The sequence below is a fragment of the Lemur catta genome, chromosome 20 (assembly GCF_020740605.2).
Source record: "Lemur catta isolate mLemCat1 chromosome 20, mLemCat1.pri, whole genome shotgun sequence".
Taxonomy (NCBI): Eukaryota; Metazoa; Chordata; class Mammalia; order Primates; family Lemuridae; genus Lemur; species Lemur catta.
Window position 1 is genome coordinate 32,011,096 of NC_059147.1, and position 25,431 is coordinate 32,036,526.

The window sequence follows — 25,431 nt, forward strand, 5'->3', positions numbered from 1 at the left end:
CCCCACTTTCCATGTCCGTCCTTGCATCTGGGCTGTCCGCACCTGCTGGCTGCTGTGAACGGGTTTGCACGCGGGTCTCTGAACACCTGTGTTCAGTTCATCCGGGAACCTGCTGGGCCATCACTTCATTCAATTTAACAAGCACGTGCATGGCTTTTGCTAGGTACCGATTTAGCATTTGAGACATTTCCAAGAGGTGGGTACTGTTGTCCCCCGTTCTACAGAGGAGGAAACCGAGGCTTGGTGGGTGTGACAGCCAGGATTTGAACCCGGCAGCCAGGTGGCCCTGGCTCCACTAGTCGATTTAACAATGCGGGAGTGAGGCTGGCCTGCTGTTAATCTGTCGTGCCGTCCTGGCCCGGCCCCAGGCAGCGTGGCCACAGCCCTACCCCCAACCCCACGCGGTATGGTTATCGGTTATCTCCCGGCCTGCATCCTGTGGGTACTGGACCTCCATTGGCTTATCCGTCAGCCTGTGGCTCCCACCCCCGCCGGCCCTTATCTTGGCGTTAGGGCCCTTCCTGTACCCACAGACCCTGGCTGCAGTGGGGGCAGGGACAGCCCCTCCTAGTTGCTAAACCCTGGGGGACAGGGTTTGCTCCCCAGGAGGCTGCTCAGATCTGGAGGCCCTGGCCGTGGGCACGCACAGGGACCTGCCGCCTCTGCAGAGTTGGGCGACGTCACTGCCCAGTCGCACTGCTGGGAGGGACCCCAGGCAAGGTGAAGATGGGCAGCCCCTCACTTTCCCTGTGAGACGGCAGAGGGCTTGAAACTTAGGGGCATCTGCCTGTGGAACCTCTGCTTGTCAGGGTCCCTTGGCCCAGACACGGGGACGCTGGGTGAGGCAGGAAGGACAGCCCGGAACAGGGGCACAGACTGAGCAAGTCAGGGTGCTGCCAGATGAGAGCAGAAAGCCCCGGGCATGGCATTGTACACACATGCACACAGGTGCATACACGCACACATACGCACACACGCACATACACACCTGCAGCTGCACACATAGAGCTTCTAGCACACACACACTGTAACACACATGTACACACAGCTCCCAACACATGAACACACACCATAATTAACACACAAGTACACACAATAGACACATGCATACACACAGCACACATTTACACACACACACAGAGCTAACATACCTCTGCACACAGTCCTCTGTACATAAACTAACTCTCTCTCTCTCTCTCTCTCTCTCTCTCTCTCTCTCTCTCTCTCATATATTCCTGTGGTCTGTCTCAGACACTCGCTGTCCTCCCCAGGCCAGCCAGGGTGACCACAGGGACTCCTGCTTCCCCCTGATTGCCTCTGGGTGCCTGTCTGCGTGGGGATGGGGCCAAGGCTCAGAGGAGACGGCTGGGACTTAAGGGTGGCTGACCTGGCAGGGGGAAGAGGAGTCTGCCCTCAAAGGGGCCCCCAAGGGCAGGAAGTCATCCAGCAGGGGGTAGGAGGACCCCACATATCTCTTACCTGCAGATCCTGGGGTCAGAGTGGACCACTGGTCTCTGGGCCAGTGAAAGTGTCCATATGATGGTGTCCTTGACCCACAAACTGCTGTCATCAATCGTTGACCATCCCCTGGGAGTCTTGGCAGCCACCCCAACTTCGGTTCAGGTCCCATCTGGTTTCCCCCTGGAATCCAGTTAACATCAGTGATCCTGTCCACATGGGCACAGCCTTACGGAGTAACTCCCTGGGCACTCAGGCCCTGCTGGGCAGCAGTGAGTGTCACCTCCCTTTATCGATGGGGACAGGCTCAGAGGAGGGTGTGGGTGTGCCAGCGTGGACACAAGGCAGGTGACTGCCCAGCCCGTCGAGCGTCTCTGAGAGGAGCAGGCGTGTGCCTGACGCTGGCCGAGACCGAGCTCTGAGCGTGTGGCAGGGTGGCAGGTGCCGGGTCCTCAGGGGGCTGTGCTGGGGTCCAGCCCGGAGGCCTCTCCCTCACCTCCGCTGTGTCCCTGCTGTGTGACCTCCAACCACTCTCTCAACCTCTCTGGGCCTCCATTTCCACACCTATCAAATAAGACCAACGGTGGCGGGTCTCCAGGCGGGTCGTGTGAGTTCCCGCCAGTGCTCGGCACCGGGCCCGCACACGTGGCGTCGGTTAGTGTCATGAGAAACAGTCCTTTACTGTCCCCTGCCGCCGGGTCTCACTGTCCCTTCTCTCGCCGGCGGGGACGGCACGGGTGTGTGGGCAGGATGTCCTGGATGCCCCAGCGCCCTCATTTCAGATGCCTTGAGAGCCGCCCCGGGCCCCGTGTGGCTCTGCCAGCTGGGGACAAGCCCGTTCCTGCCGAGGAAGCCCGTTGTACCTCTCTGGGCCAGACACGTAGCACTCGGGACCGTGGCCCTGGGCGGGGCAGCCTCTGCAGGTGTCTCGGGGTGGGGGCAGCGGCCTGTGGCTGCTTGTGCTGGGCGGGGGGTGGGAGGGACGTGTGCGTGTTCACTGTGCGTCTCACGCCGTGGGCAGCCCACAGCCCCCTCCGCTGCCCTGTGGCCCTGGCACCATCTGTGGGCGAGGCTGGGCCCCAGATGGGCATGGCCCAGCCACGGCTGTCAGAGTCGCCGTCCAGAGGGGGACGGACGCCGGGGCAGAGACGCTTGCTTCCTCCCCACCCCCGCAGACGGCTGCTTCTCGGGGTCCCTGGGGAACAGGCGGGAGGCCAAGCCGGCCGTGGCTGGGACGGGGCCCCGGGGGGGTGTCGGCAGCCCGTGCGCCAGGCAGGTGCCTCTGTGTCCCACCCCCGGGCGGCCGGCTGCTGACGGATGGTAATGAGAGCCGGGAGTCTGATGAAGTTCATTTTTCACCCGCGCGCTTTCGCCTCCCCGCTCTCCCGAGGCAGCGGGTGATCCATCCTGGAGCCCCGCGAGCCCCGCGGTAATGGGGTCATAGATCATCGCTCGCGGAGACGGGCCGGACGGCGGAGCGGGGCCGTTAGGAGTGACCGCTGCTGACCCCGGCCGGCCGGCCGCAGAGGGGGCTGCCACGGCCGTATGGGTGGGTGAGGGGTGCGCAGGGGCCTGGGGCGCTCCCAGGGCGGCTCCAGGGGTGGGCAGGGGCCCCTTCCCCCAGGGAGCATGCGGCATGTGTGTGTCGCCGTGGGCCTGCCTGTGGGCCCCGTGGCCGCGTGGTGGCTGCCCTCGGTCGAGGCCTGTCTGTGACAGCTCAGGGTTGAGGGCACACTGGCTCGGAGGCCACCGCCACCTCCCACCCTGTTGAGACGTGGTGACTCGGGTGGAGTTGCCCACCCGCCCCTGCCCCGTCTGGGCTCAGCGAGGCCCTGAGGTTGCGGCCGATCCCACGGGCAGCAGCTGGTCCTGCCCGGCCCCAGCCCCGGCCCACTGTCGTACTATGCAGATGGGCGAGTCCCCTGCCTCAGTTTACCCGCAGGTGAGATGAGCTAGTAGCAGTGACAGGGCCTCACTCGCGGGGTTCTGTGATGGTGAAATGAGCTATGACTGACGGGCTGTGGTGTTGGGCACCTCGCCCTGGGGAAGTGTGACCTGCGGTTGTTGTCACCCTCCTCATCCTGTCGTCTTCATGGTGTTCGGGGCACGGCTTGAGATCCCAGCGTGGTGGCTGTGTGATCTCTGGGAGACGCTTACCCTCTCTGGGCCTCAGTGACGTGGAGACGCGAGGATTGAGTACGCGTACTCGTGAGGGGCCCCGAAGGGAGCTGGTGTGGAGTCAGCGGTCAGGAAGGAGAAGCCCCCCACCCCTCGCTGCCTGCCGGGGACGCTTTTTCCAGAGCCTTCTGGTGCTCTCGTTAGATTTCACCCCGATGGGTGCCGGGGGAGAGAAGGGATCAGAGCGATGTTTCAGAGGAGTCTTTCAGGGAGGCCCCGACTGCCGGCTTCGGCGAGGTGGATACCTGGAGGGACCACGGCACGGCTCCCACGGAAGGTTCTGGGGCGCACAGCCTCACACTCGGGGTCTTCTAGTGCCAGCTCCCCTGCGTTCTTGACAATGGGAGTGTGAGGCACACGGGAGCCACTTCACTGCAGGGAGTGACACTGGGACTCCCTGACGCTGCCTGGCAGTGTGGCTCTGTCCGCAGCCCAGCCTGTGTGTGACGACCGAGCACAGCAGACACTGGGCCTGAGGAGGGTGACAGCCCCTCAACCTCTGGGGGTCCGGCCCCACACCCACCAGCTTCCCAGAGCCCCCTGGAGCCTCACCCATTGTCATAGGCTGCAGAGCCACAAGGTCTGGGCCCAGCTTTCCTGCCAGCCCACCCCTCACCCAGCCCACTCGAGCCCCCTGCTTTGTGGCTCCTTCTTTCCTGGTTCTGCCCCAGGGTCTTTGCACTTGCTGTCCTCGCTCACCTGGGATGCTCCTTCCACAGAACTGTGTGTGACAGTCTCCTTCCAGACTTTCAGGCCTCAATTCAAACGTCCCCTCCTTGGTGAAGCTCTTCCGGACCACCTGATCTGATCGCCCCTCTTCTAGGAAGTTACCCACTTTCATGTCACCGTGATTTGCTTTCTTCCTCGTACTTGTCACTAACGACCCGGAATTGTCTTGTTTGATTTTCTACTTGTTTTTAAAAATTGCTCTCCCTTGGTTAGAGCATAAGCATCATGAGAGCTTGTCTGTCTGTTTTGTTCACTAATGTGTCCCCAGAACGTGGGACAGTGCCTGGTGCACAGTAGGTGCTCAGTAAATACTGGCTGGCTGGACAAATGGATGAATGAAAGAATGGGTGGGTGGTGGATGGATGGATGATTGGACGGGTGGGTGGGTGGGTGGATGGAAGGAAGGAAAGATGGAGGGAGGGCTGGCAATATCGGGCTTCTTTCCCTCCCCTGGCCCAGTTGTGACAAAGGAGAAGCAGCGGCTGGTGGTTCTGCACTGGGGACTGGGTTGAGCCCGGGTGGGTGACTGGATGACACAGTGCATGAGAAGGTGGATGAGACAGGTCCCCCAGGCAAAGTCACAGGTGTAGCATGAATCCTACAAGGTGGAGAAATGTTCTGTGCTATCAAATGCTCTCTCTGAACCGTGCAATAGCCCTTGCTGAGCAAGAGAAAGAGCTCGGCCCCTGAGGGCTCCCGGCCAGGTGCTGGGGACAAGAGGGGACAGCCGATTTCTGATGGAGCAGAACCTCCTTAAGAAGCTGCCGGGGTCAGATCAGGTCTGGGGGAGGCTTGTGAATTTGCATCTGATTTGCATGCAGGTGGAGTAAAACCTGGGTGTGCACAGCTCCTCCAGGTGGTCACATCTTGTCTTCCTCCATCCCACCGGTTTGCCACATACTAGGACCCAGGGACAGAGAGAAGGACCTCCTGCCCTTGAGGCCGAGCCTCGGAGGACTTCTCTTCTGTGTACGTTAGAATCATCCCAGCAAATCACTGAGGTGCTTCCCGCTGGCGGCCCCTTGCCTGCACTAATCCACTGCGCGCTCCCAGGCTGCCGGGAGGTGCTGGCACCGCACCCACTGCACAGAGGAGCAAACCGAGGCCCAGAGAGGGGCATCGCCTACAGATGGCCGCACAGCAGATAGGCGCAAGCTGAGCACTTTGTGTGGATCTGGGCACTGAAGTCTTACAGAGACCCTCGGAGTCGCGCTCTTTGTCCTATTTTACCCAAGGGAAACTGAGGCATGGCTCTGCTGTAGCCTCACAAAGCTACAGGCCATGAGCGGCCTCCAGGGAGAGGACACCATTCAAGAGACCAAGGGGAGGTGTCCGGTGAGACGAGGACAGGGACCCCTTTACTCTCCGCTGGCAGGACGGGGTCAGGTTCCCCCGAGTGGAGGACAGCCACGCGCCCGGGGCCCCCGCCTGGCAAGGGCAGCCCGTCTGCTTTGAGCCCTGATTCTAAGAGCCAGCTCTGCGTCCCGCCGTATAACAATATGATGGGTTAGGGTCAAGCTGTGGTCCCATAACTTGTTGGAAGACATTTCAGAACAATAAAGGTGTCTGGCTTTATATCTGCTCGTATTTTATCCCGGCTTTGGCCTCTCCTGCTCGCTAGCCTTGGATTTACTGTGCGGATATTTTAAATGGGGTGAGGTTGGACGCCAGCGTCCCCCCCGGCCGTGCCCGGTCCCCTCCTGCCCACCTCGGGGAGCCGGCCCGGCGCCCGCCTCCGCCTGCTGAAACATTTACCTCCCGCTCCTCCGACAGCCGGGCCGTCTCCTGAAGCAAAGGTTACTGGGCTGCGAACGTTACGACATTGCATTTCTGTGTCTGCACTTTGGAGACGCGTAATCCTGGCGGAGTGACAAGCGCGGGGCCGGGCTCCGCGGGGGACTGATAGCGGTCACTTTATTACAAGCGCCTTCATGGCCCCGCTGCCACCGCCGCCCCGGGAGTTGACAGAACACGGCGCCAGCCTGCTGGCCGGGGCTGCATAGACGGTTTGGTGCCGTCAGCTCTCCAGCCCCGGCGGGCGGCCCGGCGCACTCCAGGAAGGGCTGGCGTGGAGCAGACGCGTCCACCGCGGTGGCAGTGGGCCCACCACGCTCCGGGTGCCGTGCTGGGCTTATTAACACATTTCATATCCGACCACCTAGGAAATAGGCATTTTTTAAATTAGAGACAGTGTCTCACTCTGTCCCCAGGCTAGGGTGTGTGGTGCCATCATAGCTCACTGCGGCCTTGAACTCCCAGGCTCAAGGGATCCTCCCACGTCAGCCTCCCGAGCAGCTGGGACTACAGGCGCCACCACGCCCGGCTCATTTTTCTTACTTTTTGTAGAGACGGGGTCTCACTACGCTGCTCAGGCTGGTCTCAAACTCCTCAGCTCAAGCGATCCTCCCATCTCGGCCTCCTGAAGTGCTGGGATTACAGGCGTGAGCCACCGTGCCCGGCCCGAAGTAGGTATTTTGATCCCCTTAGTCAATTGAGGAAACTGAGGCACAGAGCAGTAAAGGGACCAGGGCGGCCAGAACAAAGCGGCACAAACTTAAAGCCACGGAAATTCCTTCTCCCGCAGCTCTGGGGGCCAGAAGTCTGCACGGGGCGGGGGGGGGGAGGGCAGGGCCTAGGCGAAGGTCCTTCCTCGCCTCGCCTGGCTTCTGGTGGTTTCTGCCGTTCCTTGGCTGGTGGCCGCGTCGCTCCTGTCTCTGCCCTGTCTCGTGTGGCCGTCTTGTGTCTGTGTCCGGATCTCCCTGCTCTTCAAGGACACCAGCCACAACCCAGGCTGGCCACGCTCTGACTTGATGGCACCTCCAAAGACCCTATTCCCAAATAAGATCCCACTCACGGCTTCCAGGCAGACATGAATTTGGGGTGTGGGGGAGACACTTCAACGTGCCACTCGGCCAAGGCCACTGTAGCAGGTGCCCGTCTCCAAGGTCACCTGTGGTTGGGTCCGTGGAAACCGTGGCTTCTGGGTTTCTGTGCTGGAAAGTGCTACCCGGTTTGTCCCCACCCGCGGCAGGCTGCAGTGTCACTGCCCGGCCGGTGTCCCCCGGTGCAACTCCGGCCCAAGAGGGAGGGGCGTCGGTGGGTGTGTACCCGTCCTCCTCGTACTTCCTGGGGACTCTTCCCTCCGAGGGTCCCCAGCAGGACTGCTCCGCGCGGCCCCTGTTGGCTTCCTTCCTGCCCACGCTCCCCCACGCCCGCACGTCCGTGATTCCCTTACAGATAAACTCCTCGCACCTGGTCCTGGATCTGGTTCTGGAGGAACCCAATACGACAACACGAATAATGACAGTGACACAGCCAGCACACACAGCACTGACTCTGCACAAGGTGGCTGACTCGTTTCATGCTTCCGACAGGCCTGGCAGAGACAGTTGCCAGATTCAGAAAGAAAAACAAACCAGGACTGTCAGTTCAGCTTCAGATAACCAACAAATGGTTTCCAGTCTAAGTGTGTCCCGTGCGATGCTTGGGATATCCTTGTGCCTTTAAAATAGCCATTGCTTAGCAGTCCTATCGGGGGCATGTGCACTTACTGCCCCCATTTCACAGACGAGGAAACTGAGGCCCAGCCAGAGAGCACAGGCAGGAAGTTGTGGAAGGGTCTGGAACCCAGGCTGTTGGCCGCCTTGCCCAGGAGGTAGCGTGGGGGCCGGGGGCAGGGACGCCCACCAGTGTCTCTCTGCCCACCTGGAGCAGAGCGTGTGTCCCCGTGAGCACGTGGATCGGATCTGGCTGTGCGGGGCCGCAGCTGCCTCCCGGGGGTCGGAGAAACGCATGAGCTTCAGGCCGTCCGAGGCCTCTGGCCAGACGGGGGCAGAGGCCAGGTCGGTGGTCGGACCCCCAGGGCCTGAATGATCTGGTGCCTGTGATAGGTGCGTCACCCCGTGACTCCTGGTAGCGGTTCTGTTTGATGTTGTTATGGCTCCGTCAGGTACGGGACGTCGCACACAGTAGGTGCTTAATAAATGCCTCTCACATTGACTCCATCGTGGGGCTGAAGGGCTGCGGAGGCAGCTCACAGGCTGTTTTATTAACACCATTTTGCAGAGACCACCACCGAGGCCCAGACAGCCCCTTGTCCCTGGCTGAGACAGGTCTGGAACCTTCTGGAACATTCTTTCTTCAGGCTGCTGTGTGATTCGCAGGCCCCCGAGGCGGGGGACTCCCACCCATGAGGCAGAGCCAGCCCAGGGCTCTGATCTCTGCGGGGGCACCCCCAGCCAGGACACCCCCTCTGTCCTCCTGCTGTCCCCAGCCTATGGCTGGGCCTGGGGGGTTGTGGTCCCCCCGCCTCACCCTGCAGGCAGGTGGGCCTTCTCACCACCATCCCGGCCCTGCAGTGGGTGCAGGTCCCCTGGGGCAGGGCTGGGAGCTCCCGCGTCACATGGCTGTCCACAGGGACATGGGGAGTGTCCCTGGGCCCTCTGGGCACCTCTCGTCTGCGGCAGCCTCAGGTCGGGTGGGCGCTGGCTTTGGGGCGTCAGTTCCCTGGGGAGAGATGACGACTCAGGCTTTCGGGGGTCAGACGCACCCACCCCCACTGCTGACGACACACCAGACACCTGGGAACGGAGGGGGCTGGCGGGGGCGGCCCAGGCCTGAGAAGTTAAACGTTCGTCAGTGTAGGCCTGGCGCTCTGGAAGTGGGGCGAAGCCATTAGCGCCCATTAAAGTCTAATGCCCGCCGGTGCGATGCTGCGGGAGATTCGCAAACAGCCCGGAGGCCGGGGCTGCCCCGGCACGTCAACACGAAGAGGGCGGTCGGCCTTTGGGAACATTCGGGTGGTCCCCCTGCTGGGCGGGTTTGTGGGGCTCTGCCCCTGGGTGGGGTCACTGGTTTCATCCTGGGTGGACGTCACTCCCCCTCCCTCCTGGCTGCAGCGTGACCTCGAGATTCCAGGCCCTGCCGGGAGCCAGGTGTGACCCCCCCCCAGAGGCCCCGGGGGTTCACTGTTAGCTCTTGTGTCTTGGCTGCAGGGACGTCCTCGCCCCCAGAGCAGTCCTTCCCCTCCTGTTCCCACTGCCGCTAGAAATCTCACCTTCCCTGGGCACCAAGACCCCCCGGTGCCAGCCTGGGCTCCGTCAGCACACGGTCTCCGGGCTCAAAGGCTGGCCCGGGCCGGGGTGAGATGAGTGGTCCTAGAGAACATGCTCTGGAAGCTCCGTCGGGGTAGGCTGGAGGCATCCCAGGAAGGCTCCCTGGAGGAAGTGGCAATTGAGGTGGGCCTCAAAGAAGGATTGTGGGAATTAGGCCAGTAGAGGGAAGCTCCAAGCGTTGGGGTGGGGGTGAGCAGGAGGGGAAGGCAGAGGCTGGGGAACCCAGGGGGGGAAGGTTGGAGATTGGGGCCACAGGAAGTGGGGGAGGAGCAGGAGGAAGGTCTGGGACGTGTCGGGTCGGCTGTGCACACCAGGCTGAGGGCTTGGACATCGCCCTGAGCCCCCGCTCCAAGCATGGGACGGACGGTTAAAATCCACCCCAGGCCCAGAAAAGAGCCTCGAGCTGCCAAGGCTTCAGGGCAGTGGCGGCCGCGGACCGTGTTAGGAAGGAAGGAGGGGAGAAGCCAGGGTGATCGTGTCCCCGCTGTGCACCAGGCTCCCTACCAGGCTCTCTTCCCGGGAGAGGGACTGGAGGATCCCCCATTTTACAGGTGGGCCAACCAAGGCCGCAGAGTGGGGCCCCGGCTGCCCAGGCTGGACCAGGAATGCAGGGGGCCTCTCAGAGCCTGCAGGCCTGGCCGGCCCGACACAGGCTGGCATGTTCACTGCCCGGAGCCACCTCCCAGCGGCCAGCGCCCAGTTCAGCGGCTCTGGCTTCAGCCGGGTGCCGTGCCCAGCCCTGCCACAGCGGCTCCAGGCCCCCTTCTCCCCAGGGAAAACCCCTCGAACCCTTTGACTCACCCTCAATAAATGCTGCCTCCATCTGTCGCCCCCGCCCTGCCTGCCCACGCTCTCCGGGGCCTGCCCAGAACAGCTCCTAAATCACACACTGCAGCGCCAGCCTCCCCGGCCTGTGTCCCTCCCCGGCCTGTGTCCCTCCCCAGGCCTCTGTCCCTGGCTGGCCTGAGCAGAGCCAGCCCAGGAGAGATCAGGAGAGAGGACAACCAGCGAGCACCCAGCCCCCTGCACAGCGGGGGTCCTGGGGGGTCCCGGCTGCCTGAGTCACTCCAGGCTGGACCCCGAGACCCCCAGGCCTAGACCCTGTCCCCTGGTGCCTGTGTCCACTGAATGTCAAGATGCTCTAGGGATAGGGGGTAGGGTTTTCTCCTGTTTGCCCTTGGGGCTTCCGCCTCTAGAACATTCTCTCAAATATTAATAGGCCTGTTTTCCAGCCTGGCCTGTCCTCCCTGTCCATAGCTCACGGTCGTGTTGGGCACGTCCCTCTGCTCTCAGGAGAGGGAGGTGGGTGCAAACCCGGCCTCCCTCCCCCGCCGCTGCCCCTGCTGTGCGGGCACTGGGGTGGGGACTCGGGCGTGGGCGGCCGTGTCTTGTTGCAGAGACAGGCGCTGTCAGGCCATGGGCCCAGCGGACAGGCCCGGCCTGCGCTGCGGGGGACAGATGTGCAGCGACTGTGGCGCAAACACGCCCCCGCTCGCTGTCCTCACCCGTCTCCCGCCGCCCACGTCCAGTGTGCTGCCGCGAGGAGGAGCCGCCGTCCCCATCCCGGGCGAGCCTCCCCGCCCCCGCCGTCTCGCTCACTCCGCCGTCTGCCAACGCCTTCCGGTGCCCGCCGCTGCCAGGGGCGAGCTGCCCACCGCCCTGGCGCCAGCTGCGGAACTCGCCTGGCCCAGGGCCGGCAGCTTCCTCCTCCCTCAGCCCGGGGTGTCCGGGCCCTGCCGAGTCCCCCCCGCAGGTCACGGGGGGCTGTCCCGAGGCCGCCCAGACGGAGCCGGGCCTCTCAGAGGGGCCCCAGGGGGACTCGACCCAGCCGTGGGTGAGGTGGCGTCAGGGGAGGGACACACGGGCGTGGCCGCCGCTGGGGAGTTGCCTGTTTCCTGTCTGTGCACGAGAGGGGGTGCCCCCCCCCCAGGGAGCGTGGGACCCTCAAGGCTGGGGAAGGTCAGAGGGACAGAGACAGAGAACGGAGGGGGAGAAAGGGGCGACGAGAAAGACAGGGGACACAGAAAGCGGACAGCAAGAGGCCGAGAGGGCGGCTCCCGTCTGCTGGGGGAGCGGAGGGTGCGGGGGGCCTGGGGTGGATGGAGAGGAGCCGGCCGACACCCCCTGCCGCCGCCTGCCCTGGGGTCTAGGTGGGAGGCAGAGGTGGGCAGACTCGGTCTTCCATGCGCAGTCGGGCTCACACTCCTCGCCGTGGCAACTCGGTGGCTTTTCTCCACTTCCCCAATCTGGGAGGTAAATAACGGCTCAGAGAGGCCGAGTGCCAGGCCTGGGGCCACACGGCAAGGCTCTCGGGGCCCGGGAACCTGCTGCAATGCCCGGCACTCAGGTGACACCCACGTGCCCCTTGAGCACAGGTGACACGTTCCCTGCCACGTCCACTGCGCTGTCCTCTCCCGCTGGCTGGTGCATCCCCGGGGGGCAGGCATGGCGCACGGCGTTGGTGTCTCCTTGCACCGTCCCTGCCCGGAGCACACGGTCCCCAGAGCCTGGGGCTGGCAGAGGGACTCTCGCAGAAGGAGCTGTCACGTCGAGTTCACGAGTTCCAAAGTCACCTTCCAGGCAGGGCGCCTTCGGGCCCTGACGCAGCCCCGGGCCTCCCCGGAGTGCCTGGCAGCGCAGGCGGCACCACCTGCCACACAGCCGCCATCTGGCCGCTCGCAGGGACGCCGTCAGCCCCACACCTGGAGCCTGCACGGCTCGGGGACGGTGGCCTTGGGCTTGGGGACTGAGGTGTGGGAGGAGGCAGCCCTCCCTCTCCGCCCTCCTGAAGGTCTGATTTCAATTCCGGCATCTCCCAGGGGATCCTCCTCCTAGCGAGGTGTGAGGCTTCTGGAAGCAAATGAGCCCTGGAGACCCGGCGGCCTCTTAGAATCGCGTTTTTACAAAATCCTGACACGGTCTCCACCCGCAGACCAATTAATTCACTTTGGGGGTGGGGTGGGCCCTGCAGGCCTTGGTTGCCGGCCTTGGCGGAGTCTCAGCACTTCCTAGGAGTCTGTGCTGCCCGGGTGAGTACAGCTGGCTCAGGGCACCTCGCTTGGGGCCCTACTGTGCGCCGGGCACCACCCGGCTGTGGGGACGCAGCAGTCAGCCCCGCAGACAAAGGTCCCCTCCCGTAGGGGGCCTTTGGGTGAGTCTGGGGGCAGAATGAATTAGGAATGTGGGCTCGGCTCCTAGGATGGCCCCTGGCAGGCAGTGAGTGCCCCGTGAGTGTCATTGTTCCCCCACTTTGCGGGATTGCTGACAGGCGACGACTGGCCGGGGACAGACCCTGGGACGGCAGCCCACCCGCCGCCAGCTGGGGAGGGCACCCCGCTGAGCCACACCCTGGCGGGCACAGCCCTGAGCAGGCCCAGGGCAGCACGGGCAGCTTCCTGCAGGGGCTTTGCGCGCGGGCCACATGAGCTACTGACCACGGTGACAACTGCGCCCTCACACCAAGCCCGCACCTGGATAAGGGACGCCAGCCCACGCTTCCAGAGTCAAGAAAACATCTGGAATCATCCGCCACGGGTCCTGCTGGTCCTGCCCACTCTGCCGAGCTTTTGAGACGTCCAAGATGGGGGAGAACGGGGGGCTGCGTCGGCGCGTGGCTGCGTGCGGTGGCATGTGTGGCTGCGTGTGAGTGTGCACGTGGCTGTATGTGTCTCCAGGTCTCTCGTGTCTGCGTCTGTGTGTCGCAGTGTGTGGTTGTGTCTGTGTGTGTTGTACGCATGTCTCTGTTGTGCTTACGTGTGATTGCGTGTTTGTGGTTCTGTGTGGTTGTGTTCTGTGTACGTCTCTGGTTGTGTCTGTGTGTGATTGTGTGGTTGTATGTCTGTGTGCATGTTTTTGTGTGTGGTTATATGTGGTTGCGTGTTTGCATGTGGTTGTACATGTGTGGTTGTGTGCCTATGTATGTCTCTGTGGTTATATGTGATTGTGTGTTTGCATGTGGTTGTGTGTGTGGTCGTGTGTATGTGTGTGCTTATGTGTGTCGTGTGTATTGTGTGTATCCTGTGTTGTGTATGTGTGTGCATGGTCATGTGTGTGTGTGTTGTGTGTCTCTGTGAGTGGTTGTGTGTGTTGTGTGTGTCTGTGTTGTGTGTGCATCCGTGTGCGTGGTTGTGTGTCGTGTGTGCGTGGCTAGGGCATAGCAGAGACCTGGCTCTGACGTGCACATACGTGTCTGGAGGCGGCTGGCACGTGTGTCTGGTTTGGATACACGAATCGGTGCGTTGCAGACGCAGAGACCCCCCCCCCCCCGGGCCCCCGAGACCCCCCCCCGCCAAGACCTCCGTGGAGGCGAAACCGCAGGAGTCCGAACCCAAGTCCCAACCCCGGAGGAAGCAGTGCCAGGGGCCAGGACCTCGGCCTTCCTGCGCCTGGCAGGCGGCGCGGTGGCAGGGTGGGGAGTGGCAAGGGTGGGGGGTGGCGGGTGGCACGGTGGCACAGTGGGGGGTGGCAGGGTGGGGGGTGGCAGGCGGCGCGGTGGCAGGGTGGGGAGTGGCAAGGGTGGGGGGGTGGCGGGTGGCACGGTGGCACAGTGGGGGGTGGCACAGTGGGGGGTGGCAGGCGGCGCGGTGGCAGGGTAGGGGGTGGCAGGGTGGGGAGTGGCAAGGGTGGGGGGTGGCGGGCGGCGTGGTGGCACAGTGGGGGGTGGCAGGGTGGGGGGTGACAGGCAGTGGTGGGGGCGGTGGCCCCGCCCAGGCAGCGGAGGGAGGGAGGGAGCGAGGCCATGCATTATTCAACAGCTCCTGATTTCACATTATTCTCCCTGATACTTTTACAACCTGTCAGTAAATAAAAAGATTCTACATTATTTATAGAAATGGAGCAGAATTGGCCGGGAGGATTTAGTACCGCTATTATTAGGGAGTCCTCGGGGCCATCGGAGTGGGGTGGGGCAGGGAGCGGAGGGTTGGGGTTGCTGGCCCCCGGGGGACACAGTGGCCTCCCTCTGGGTACCACCCCAGGTCGGGCAGCAGGCGCAGGGGAAGGCGCTGGCCCAGAGGGGACGAGAGGCCGGGCGGGGCCGGAGGTGTCCACGTGCCACGCGGGGCTGGCTGTTGGGAGGCGGCAGCCAGTCCAGTTGGGGGGCCGAGGCTCTGCCTGTGACGGCCTCATGGCAGCAGCCAGGGTGGCCACACAGGGTGGGGACCAGGCTAGGATGAGAGGCCGAGTGCTGAGGGAGGAGCTGGGGGCACGGCAGAGACCCTACCTGCTGCCGAGTGTTTACTGAGCGCCTACTGTGTCCGCGTGCCCCTGCATGTGTGTTCTGGGCTTGAGGCATGTTTCTCACTCTGGCTGCTCCCCACGGGAATTCCTAAGCTTGTGCCTACCGTTTGAGGGAAGTCTAAACTTAGCGCATGTCCTGGCTCCTGGACACCTCGCCTAACCGAGGACTCCCAGGGGATCCGGGGCGGAGCAGACGCTGGTGGGAGGGAGCTGGCCAGGGAAGCCGGCATAAGGGGGAGACCGAGTGGGCCTGGAAGGAGCGTGCGGCCTCGACAGTGAGACTCGGTGACCCGGGAAGGTCAGGGTGGTTTGACTGAGAGCCGGGACCAGGCCGAGCCCCAAAGAGCAGAGGGTGGAGACAGGAGGGTGGCCGGGGAGACCGGCCTGCGAGCCACGCCAAGGGTGGGCTGGGGAACCACGGGGCCTGCCGCCTGGGGAGCATGCACTGGCCACGTGACAGATCCACGGCTGCGTCACAAATCACCCCAGAGCTTTGTGGCTCTCCCGGTCTCTGTGCGTCAGGGATCTGGCTGCGTCTCCTGAGGCCCTCACAGGCCATGATCAAGGTGTCAGCTGGGGCCACAGTCACCTGTCATCTGAAGGGTTGACTGGGGAAGGATCCACTTGCAAAGCCCCCGTGCAGCCACGGGAGGATTCGGGTCTTTGCCGGAGGTGCCGGCCGGGGCCCCTCGGTGCATACTCGGCAGCCTGAGTTACGAAGGCAGCCGGGAAGGTGCGAGCACACGCCAGCGAGACAGGGAGGCAGGAGGGAAGTCAGTGTCTGTCACCTGCCCTCAGAATTGACCCTGTCACCGTGCCTCCTTCTGTCATTAGAGGCAAGTCACCAGGTGCAGCCACACTTAAGGGGAAGGGATCCCTCAGGGGCGTGGGGTCACTGGGGCCTCGTCACAGCTGCCCCAACACTGGGTGTTGGAGAACAAAGGGTCCGTGGTCACCGTGTAGGGTTAGTGAACCTGCCTGTGACTCCTCAAGGGACGGATGGAATTAGCAGCGTATCCGCGGAGACCACCAGGGGTTCCAGCCTTCCCTAAGGAACAGTGACAGTCCAAGCAGGGAGTGAGGCCGGGGAGGGTCCTCTCCTTGGGTCCCGGGGGAGGGAGGTTCAGGGACTGGCTGTGCCGGGTGCAGTGCGGGGCGGGGGGCCTCATCCGAATTCTCAGAAATGTCTCCACCGCGACCCCGCCCTCAGCTCTGGCTGCCGTGGAGCCCAGAGGCCCAGGTGGCCTCCTTCTTGCTCCGCAGGTGCGGGGCTGTCGGGGCTGGCCCAGGGCCTGGCTCTGGAGGCTCCTGAGGGGGCAGCTGAGGTTGTCCGGGCGCCACGTCAGGCCAGCGCCATCATGTGCAGATCCCAGCGCCAGTGAACATCTGTCTCACCTTCCACGGGGACGCCCGAGCCACAGCGGACGGGCCACTCCTGGGGGACTCCAGCCTCCTCTCAAGGATATGCTGGGCAAGAGGCCCCCACCTGTCATCTGAGGGACAAGCAGAAGGCTGGCCTCAAGACACAGGGCACCGAGGTCCTGACCCGGCCCTCCCCCACCCAGTTCCAGGCCGTCACGAGGGGGAGGTGATGCCAGAGAGCGGCCCGCACCCACCCCAGGTCACTCAACTTCGTCGCTGCTCTTGGGGGAGGGGGTGGCAGGTGGGGCCCAGGGCGTGGGGGCAGGGAGGGCGGGACCCGGAGAGCTACGCCCCAAGCCCCTGTGCGCGCTGCTCCTCCTGTCCCACTTCAGTTCTAAGACTTTGCCGTCAGAGATGACATTAGTAGAAATTGAAAAGTGGCGTCCGCGGAGCGTCGAATTCAGCACCAAGCCCTTCGGAACGTGGGCCTGGGTTCCTCCCCTGGGCTGCGAGCAGGGCCACACCCTGGGGCGTAAACAACAGACTGATCCCCCCACAGCTGTGGGACAGAAGCCGAGATCAAGGTGTGGGCAGGGCCTGCTCCCTCTGAGGGCTCGGGCGGAGGGTCCTTCCTCCCCTCCATGCCTGGCCCCTCTTCCTCTGCCCCCTCCTGCGAGCACACTGGTGACTGCGTTCAGGCCCACCTGGCTCACCCAGGACAACCCCCAGCCCGGATCCTTATTTAGTCACACCTGCGAACCCCCCTCCCCTTTTGCCACGTGAGGTCACAGTCACAGGTTCCAGGGACGGGACTGGGACGTCTTTCGGACGGCCCATCCCTGCCCCTGTATGGCTGCACTGACCACGTGTCCGCGAAGCCACCCGTCCTGGCGCCTGTTTAGGTGCAGGTCACAAAACTGAACCTTTGACCTGCATTTAGGAAGGCAGACTTCTGCTCATGGAAGGCATAGCTTCTGGAAGGTTCCATGCTGCTGCTGGAGGACACGCCCCGCTGAGTCCATGTGGGTTTACCTGGCTCTTGGCGGATCCTGGGCTCGGCGTGCCCTTTGGCATGTGGAAGGCGTGTGTTTCCGTGCGCCCCGCAGCAGCACTGCAGGAGCCCCGCCCCGGCCTGGGCGGGGTTGAAGCAGCGGGGCTGGGGGGGCTCCATCCCCCGAGAGGGAACAGGGCCTAGGGGACGGGGCGCCTGGAGGCGGGTGAGGAAGCTGGGGGCTGAGTGGAGGGAGGGGCTGCCTGCAGACGGGGAGATGGATGTCACCGTCCCCCCAGCTCCATCCCCAAGGACAGCAGCCGACTCTCCCAGGCGGGTCTGCAGTGCTGTCTTCAGTCATTACTGTCACTCACACCGCAGCCAAGGCTAAGGGTGCGTCCGGTCCCAGTGGCCTCCATACGTCCTTCATCCCGTATCACTAAAATCACGTCTAGCACACGCTTCCCAGAACCTGCATGTTTACTCAGGTGGCACTTATGTACCTGTGCCACTGGCTACCAGGCTGCGGGCCTTATGAAACTGACCCCAAGCAGCACTGAGAAAAGATGGAATGAACCTAAACTAGAGAACCCTGGTAGTGGCTCCTCCCAGAACCCCGCGGAGGGTGTGGACGGTTCGCACGCTGCTCCCTGGGCCCACGCGCCCCTGCAAGGCCACTGCCCCATGGGAACCGGGGCTGAGCTAGACACGGAGCGGGGAGGGGGCGTTTGCGGGACTTACTCGGGAAGCTGAGACGCTTTCTCCTGCCCAGAAAGCGGGTATTTCAGGAACCGCGTCAGTTGCCCAGAGGACTGGTAGAGTCGAGCGTTTCTCAAACTTGCCCGTCGGCAGCCCACCATAGAGCCTCACGTTCTCCACCGTGACGCGGACCACGTCCCCGGCTCCCGGGAAACAATGCTCGCCCTTGCTCCACGTGAGCCACTCTGGCATTTTCTATTCTGTTTCGAGCCGTGGAAGGAAGATTGTTGCCCTGACCACCCCCCCAAGGATGTCACCACCCCTTCACGGGGCCGGCTCTCAATGCTGGAAACACAGATGTGAGGGCTGGTGCCACAGAGCTTCCGAGAGGTTTGACATGCATAGATATTAGTGTGATGTTTGTGCAGCGTGTCTCCCCAACGGTTGGGTCTCCCTGGGGAGGGAGCGTGTCCCTTTTATCTCTGCACAGGGCCTGGTGCAGAGAGGCGCCAAGCACAGATAGCAATGATGAATGAATGAACAAACCAATAGCCACAGAATGAAGCTGTCCCCAGCGGGCTGCAGGTGCTGAGGGTGGCCTGGGGTCTGGGACGGCAGCTCGCCACCCTCGAGAGGACGAGCCAGCATGCCAGGGTCCCCAGCCCAGGATCCCCGGCTCTGCCCCGCCCCAGCCGAGGCGGACGGCCGCCTCCCCGCCACCCAGCCACCCGGGGACCCAGCAAACCCTCCACGGCGGCCCGGCCTCTGCTGACCCCGTAATTGGGATCTGCTCTGTTGGAGGAAGATTCATTCCCTCCGCAGCTGACAGACCCGCGGCGCAGCCGGGGAGGGTGGCAGGCGCAGCCCGGGTCGGCCTCCAGAACGTGACGGCTTGTTCCCCCTGTCCTGAAGGTGCTTGCTGCCAGCCTGACAGTGACAGTTTTATTGGCAGGCGGGCCTGCGAGAAGGATTGTAGGCTATTTACAGTGTTGAGGCCATGGCTTTGCGAGGAGACAGTTAACATAAATTCACATGATGGATCCGTTATCACTTCATTGAACTTGTGGCGGACCCATCGAAGGCCGAGCAATAACACACTGTTTCCTGGGTTTGCACAGCCCTGGGATACATTAAATACACTTTATTTATGGCTCAGCATCGCTGCACTGTGGGCAGGAGAATGCAGCTTTTGCAACTATCGTCTAATTTTATGATGAGCATTAAAGCCGGGCCTATAATTTGCACCTTTTTATTCATTAGACAGTGGTGCAGCCATAAGTCAAACAGGCCCAGGGATTTAGATGCAGATCCAGAAGATAAACTGTTGACAAGCCAGATGTATTTTTACATTAGAGCGCCTTTACAATAGTTTATGTTGAGAGTGGAATATAAATTGCGTTATTAAATATGAACCGCTCTTGGAACCAGGGCTCGCCAGTGCGCTTGAGGAGGGCGGGGCCTGGAGCCAGGAGCCGGGGGGCGACGGGGGGTGGGGGGCACCTAATTTCTCAAGGTTGAGCGTGGAATTCTGCTCCGTGGGGTTTCTCTGTTCGGAGAGAAAGTGGGTGCAGGTGGCATGATGGGGAGGGGGCTCGGGGTGCAGACCGGCCGACGCCGGAGCAGGCTGGAGCAGGGGCCGCTTGGTCCCCAGTCTGTGGTTTCGGGTAGGAGGTGTGGTCACCTGCTCTCTGGGCATCCGGGGTTGGGACTTGCATCTTACCAGACGTTTCTGTGGCCTTCGGGTTTCCTTCCCGAGAGTTTGGCAGGAATCCGAGACCCCCGGCAACACGCGCTTCCAGGAGTCACTGGTCGCCTGGTTTGGGGCGGACGCAGAGGCCCGAGAACTTGCCGGAGCCCAGGGTGGCTCAGCCCTCGGCCCGCGGGTATTCGTATTCGAGCCGGACGGTTCTCTGGGGTGGGGCCACCCCGCAAACTGCAGGGTGTTCAGCGGCATCCCTGGCCTTGAGCCCACAAGATACCAGTAGTACCAGCTGCCCTGTCATGACAACCAAACATCCTCAGAGGTTGCAAACTGTCCCCCAAGGGACAAAATCGCCCCGGCTGAGGACTGGTGTAGCTGTCAGGGCGCTACTCTTAGTGTCAGAAGACCCGAGGTCAGGTTTGAGCTCAGCCCTTGGCCTCTGTTCTCCCCTGCGACGTGGTGGGGTCAGGGTTTGCCGTGTCTGTGTCCCCCTGGCTCCAGCCTAGTTCTAGAAGGGTCGTGTAGGTGTGTGGGCAGGGCAGGACAACTGCACGAATTCCGCCTTCCCTGCTGCCACCAGAGTGTCTCCACGAGTGGGTTTGTCAGCTCTGTTCCCCCTCGGGTGGCCCAGGTCACTTCAGAGGCCACATGCTCGGGTGACGTTCCTGGGTCTGGAAGGGCTGGGTCCCAAGTCCTGGGACATGCACAAGGCTCTGGGGTCCTGGCTGTTCCCAAGGCCCCGGCAAGGCCAGATCAGAGGTTCTCAAACTCTAGCAGCAACTGAACCCCCCGAAGGGTGTGTTAAAATCCAGAGTGCGGGGCTGTGTGGCCTGGGGACCACACTGAGAGTCACTGGGCCAGCGGTGTCAGGGTGGGTGACACGTCACTGGGATTGTGGTGAATGGTCTTTTTGGCTGCCGTAAAGCAGGTCAAGTGCAGAGTCCTAGACAGAGGTGGGGCTGGAAGTTTCAACTACAGCCCAGGGCAGCCCCAGCTGTGGCCCCCTGGCTGCCCATCCAGGTCGGCACTCAGCACATGCCCTGCCTCCTCCAGGAAGCCCTTTCTGACTGCTCCAGCCCAACCTGCTCAGGAGCTGGCACACACAGACTGGCATCCTTCCTGCCCCGCCCAGGAGTGGCCCTGGCCTCCTGGCGTAGAGAAGCCACTGCCGCCTGTGGGTGCTAGGGACAGACAGCGCAGAGGACAGATGGGCCGATCGCCATCCCTTCCAGGGTGCTGATCCGGGACCCCAGGCCGCTGCGTGGGGAGCAGACGGGGCAGAAGCACAGACGCAGGACCCGTTAGGAGACTGTTGCGGGGATCAAGGCGAGAGATGATGGCTTCTTGGAGCAGGGTGGCAGCCCGGGAGGGAGGCGTTGGACGGGGAGACGTTTTGCACACGGAGCTGTCAGGATTTGCTGGCGGAGCAGAGGCGGGATACGAGAGAACTTCAGAACATCTCCAAGTTTTTCGACTTGAGCAACTGGAAGGCTCGCGTTGCCAGGGGGAGCGGGTGGGGGCTGGGAGAAGAGCGGGCGCTCGGTTCTGGCCGTGCGTGCGGGGAGCCGCCGTGAGACGCCGAGTGGGGATCCAGCTGGCAGCGGGGCGTCTGCGTCTGCAGCTCCCCACGTGGGCGTCCCACGCACAGATGGCGTGGGAAGCTGGGAGACAGGGGGACACCTTGCAGCGGGTGCTGCTGAGCGAGGCCGGGCGTGGCGCCTGGGGGACGCTGGCAGCCGGGGTGCTGCACGGGGGTGCACGGCCCCCGCCCTTAGCAGGGGCCCATGTCACAGAGGGCTCTGCAGACCACGACGGGAGGCACCGTTTAGAGCAGGGATCAGGGTTTGAGAAGGTACCAGCATGTACGGGCCTGGCTCTTGCATGGGTGCGGTGCTGCTCAGCCTGTGTGCTTGCTGAATTCACCGGGGGGACTCTCAGAGCACCCCTGAACTAGAGGGGGACAAATCCAGCCTGCAGGCGGGGCGCTGCCTAAGAGTGGAGGTGCTGGAGCTGGGCTTGGAGGCAGAGGAGGTTCTGCGCGGTGACGCTGGGGCAGGCACTCCTGACGGGGGACCGCGTGGGTAAGGGGTGACCACGCAGGCCGGGGGCGAGGGGGCAGCCTCGCAGACCTCTGTGGTGGCAGAAGTGGACAAGCCGTTGGGAGCAGCAGGGCCACATCAGGCGAGGCCTTGGGCTCTCAGGTGGGGAGGGTGGACTGGGCCCCAAGTCGCTGCTGAACACGGGGCTGTGCTGGGCGGATGGGTTGCCCAAAACGCGTGGCCACTCAGTCCCTAAGAATGTGACCTTATTTATAGAGTCTTTGCAGATGGAATTAGTTCCATTAAGATGGGGTCGTACTGGGGGAGAGTGGCCCCTAATCCACTGTGTCTCGTGTCCTTATAAGAAGAGGAGAGAGGCCAGGTGTGGTGGCTCACACCTGTGATCCCAGCACTTTGGGAGGCTGAGGCGGGAGGATCACTTGAGGCCAGGAGTTTGAGACCAGCCTGGGCAACATAGCGAGACCCTGTCTCTACAGAAAATTTAAACAATTAGTTGGGTGTGGTGGTGTGCACACCTGTAGTCCCAGCTACTCGGGAAGCTGAGGCAGGAGGATCACTTGAGCCAGGAGTTTGAGGTTACAGTGAGCTATGATGATGCCACAGCACTCTAGCCTGGGGCAACAGAGGAAGACACTGAAAAAAAAAAAAAAAAGACAGGGAAATAGCTGTGTGATGACAAAGGCAGAGACTGGGGTGAGGCAGCCACAAGCCAAGGCGCACCGAGGATGGCCGGCAGCTGCCAGGAGCTGGCAGAGGCAGGAAGGATCGGCCCAGAGCCTCTGTGGGGAGCACGGCCCTGCCCGGGCCTTGATGTCACACTCCCGGCCCCCGGAACATGAGAGAATGGGTTTCCGCTGATTTCAGCCCCCCGGTTTGTGGCTCGCTGTTACGGCAGCCCCAGGACGCTAACAGGGAGCAGACCCGCTGGCGTTTCTCGGTCCAGGAAGGGAGGGCAGGCCTGCCCCGCCCGGGGCTGAGGATGGCATCGCTGCCCTCTGGTCCCTCTGGGCCCAAGTGCCCCCTTTGTGCCCCCCAGTCACTCCCCATGACGGGGCCCAAGAACGAGGAAGATGAGCCGCAGCTAACCAGCCCCGGCAGCTTCCCCCACGCAACGATAACCAGCCAACGATAACCTCTGGGGACAGCGGCAGGTGGCCTCCCGTCACCCACCTGAGTGGAGGGTCAGGACCTCCAACCCCACCCCCGAGCCTGGGCTGCAGTGTCACGGGCCTCCACGAGGGGCTGCTGTGCTGGGGCCGCCTTAGCCTGTAGGGGCCAGAACCACGTGACCCTCTGGGCCTCAGTTTCCTCCTCTGTAAAAGCGGATAGTAAGAGTACCTACTATGATTACCAGGGCTTGCTGGATTACATGCGCTGACATACGGAGTGTTTACCACAGCCCGGCGCCGTGAGCACCGTGGAGCGTGAAGGAAAGCTGGAAGCCAGGGCTGGGCGGTTGGGGTGCAGGTGGCGGCCTGTGCTCTCCTGGACGAGTCCCCCATCCCCCCGCCACGATCTGGGCCTGGGACAGGGGTGTCTGGAGGGTCTCTCGGGCCCTGGCCCCAGATCGTGTGGGTATGGGAGCCCCAGGCATCCCGCCCGGGCCCTGCATTCCCCAGGGTCACCCCAACTCCCTGCCCCCCCCCGGGGACACCCAGGCCTGGGGGACGCGCCTCACAAAACAGCACACGCGTGGGCTCCACCTGTCTCGCTTAGCACGAAGGCGGCTGAGGCACAGACAGGGGCAGGGCCCGGCCCAGGGATGCACAGCGGGGCCAGGTCTGGAACAGGGTGGCTCATCGCTTACTCACTCAGCAAACAGCGGACGGCGTTTCTGGCGGGCCGGGAGGAGAGGGCAGGGCTCCCGGACGGACGGCTGCTCTCTTTGCAGACCTGCGCCTGGGAGCGGTCCCTTCCGTGGGGGCGTGGGGGGTGCTAGCCACCGTGTGTCACCGTCGTCCTACCCACTTCACCCGAGCTGGGGGGGAGAGGTTTGCTGTGTCCCCAGGCTCAGTGTTTCCTCAGGGACGGCCTCTTGGGGAAATAGCGGCTAGCCTTCCTGGAGGGCATCCTCGGGCAGCGCCCGGCTAAGGCTTCCCGTTCTCTTCAGTCCCGCCAGGCCCCCTCCAGGTAGGTGTCACCAGCATCATTCAGGGACCACATGCTGGACGCCTGCAGGGGCACCTTCCTGGTGTCATCTCCCCATCCGTGGCACGGGGACAACCCGGCGTGGGGAGGCCGGGCCTGTGACCCAGGCAGCCCGTGCGTGGACCCTTGCGTCCCCCAGGGTGTGCTGGAGGCCCGGGCGTCCCCCTGTCCCTGCCTCGGGCCCCCGCTCCCCCTATGCCTGGCTGAGCCGCAGCAGCAGCTTCTTCTAATGGGTTAAGTGACTTTGCTCCAGACACATCCCGTTGACATTATCGGCATGAATAAAAGATGACTTCTGCTGGAGGTGGCTGTCAGGGCCTCCCTGCACGGGCGGGCTCCCGGCAAGACTGACAGTAAGAGGCTCCGCGGGGAGGGAGCTGGGGGACACCCCCACCCACCGTGCCACTAAGTGAGGGCTGTCGGTTCCTCCCCGGGAGGCCTGGCGGAGGGGGAGGCCTGGGGGGCTCAGGAGGCAGGTGAGGGGGACGGGAGCACCGTGCGGGAGTCCCTCTGCGCACGTGTTTATGGGAGGGGAGAGAGGACAGGACAGATGGGAGCTGGGGTTGCAGGAGGTGACGTTCTGGCCCAGGGCGGTGAGAGGCGGAGCGGGAGGGGCGGGGCCCGCGGCTGCAGGTGTGGAGGCCCTGAGGCCACTGGGGGGCTTTGGAGGCTGAGCTGGGCTGTGGGGGCAGGGAGGCCGTGCAGGGGCCAGGCAGGTCACTTAGGACTGACGCATCGATGCCCCCTCACAGTTGGACTCAGTGGCCTCCAATGAGCAGGCTGCACATTAACCAGGCCTGGCGCTCCAGCTCTAGCGGGCGGGCGGGCACCCCCTCACTCACCCGCCCGCCCGCTGCTTTATCTTGACAACAGATTGCACAAACCCCAGAGCTAATATTGAACTTGCCTGGCTTTTAAATAGCAGCTGTAAACACCACTGCTCCCAGCCCCTGGCCCGCAGATCCCTGCCCGAGGGGCATTCAGGTGCGGCTGGCCCCAGGCGCTGCCGGGCAAACAGGCAGAGGGGACGGACACAGTCAGTTCTCCAGGAGCCGGGGTCCTCGTCGTGTGACCTGCCCTGGAGAAGTGACCACTGCCCACCCTTTGGGCTGGGCCTTCTCTGCAGGGGGGGGCAGCTGCCCAGCCAGGCCGGGGAGCATTTCCAAACCTGCGTGGACATCCTCTCTGAGTGGCAGGCCAGGCCCCAGCCGGGGACACATAGTGGCCTTGTCCAGCACTGTCCCAGGGCCGCCCCGCCGCCTGCCGCTCCTGCTGTGTGGCCTCACCCTGCGGCCCCTCGGATCCCTGGAGGGGATCTGGAAACTCCCCTCCTCCAGCCAGATCCCACCCGCTGCTCCCACCCAGCTGGTCTGGGGCGGCCAAGCCTCCGTCTGTGTCAAGCCACCCGGCAGTCCCAGGGTGCAGCCAGGGGCCTCAGCGCAGGCGCGGGGGCTGCGGAGCCCTTGGAGAGCCGGGGTGTGCTGACTCGGGGCCGACGTGAGAGGGGGTCGGGCCTGGGGACAGAAGAGAACCACAGCAGGGACGGGTCGGGCCGGGCTGGGGTGTACAGGGCCTGATGTCGGGCTGGATCTTACTCCGCCAAGCAGCCGTGGTGGTGAGCCTGCGTCCCTCCGTCTGTCGGTGAACCCGTCCATCATCCTTCCTCCCACCTGCCGCTGCTCTTGCTCTGCCCTCTGCCTGGAATGTTCTCCAGCAGGGTCCCCCCCACCCTGGCCTCGCCCGACTTCTTGA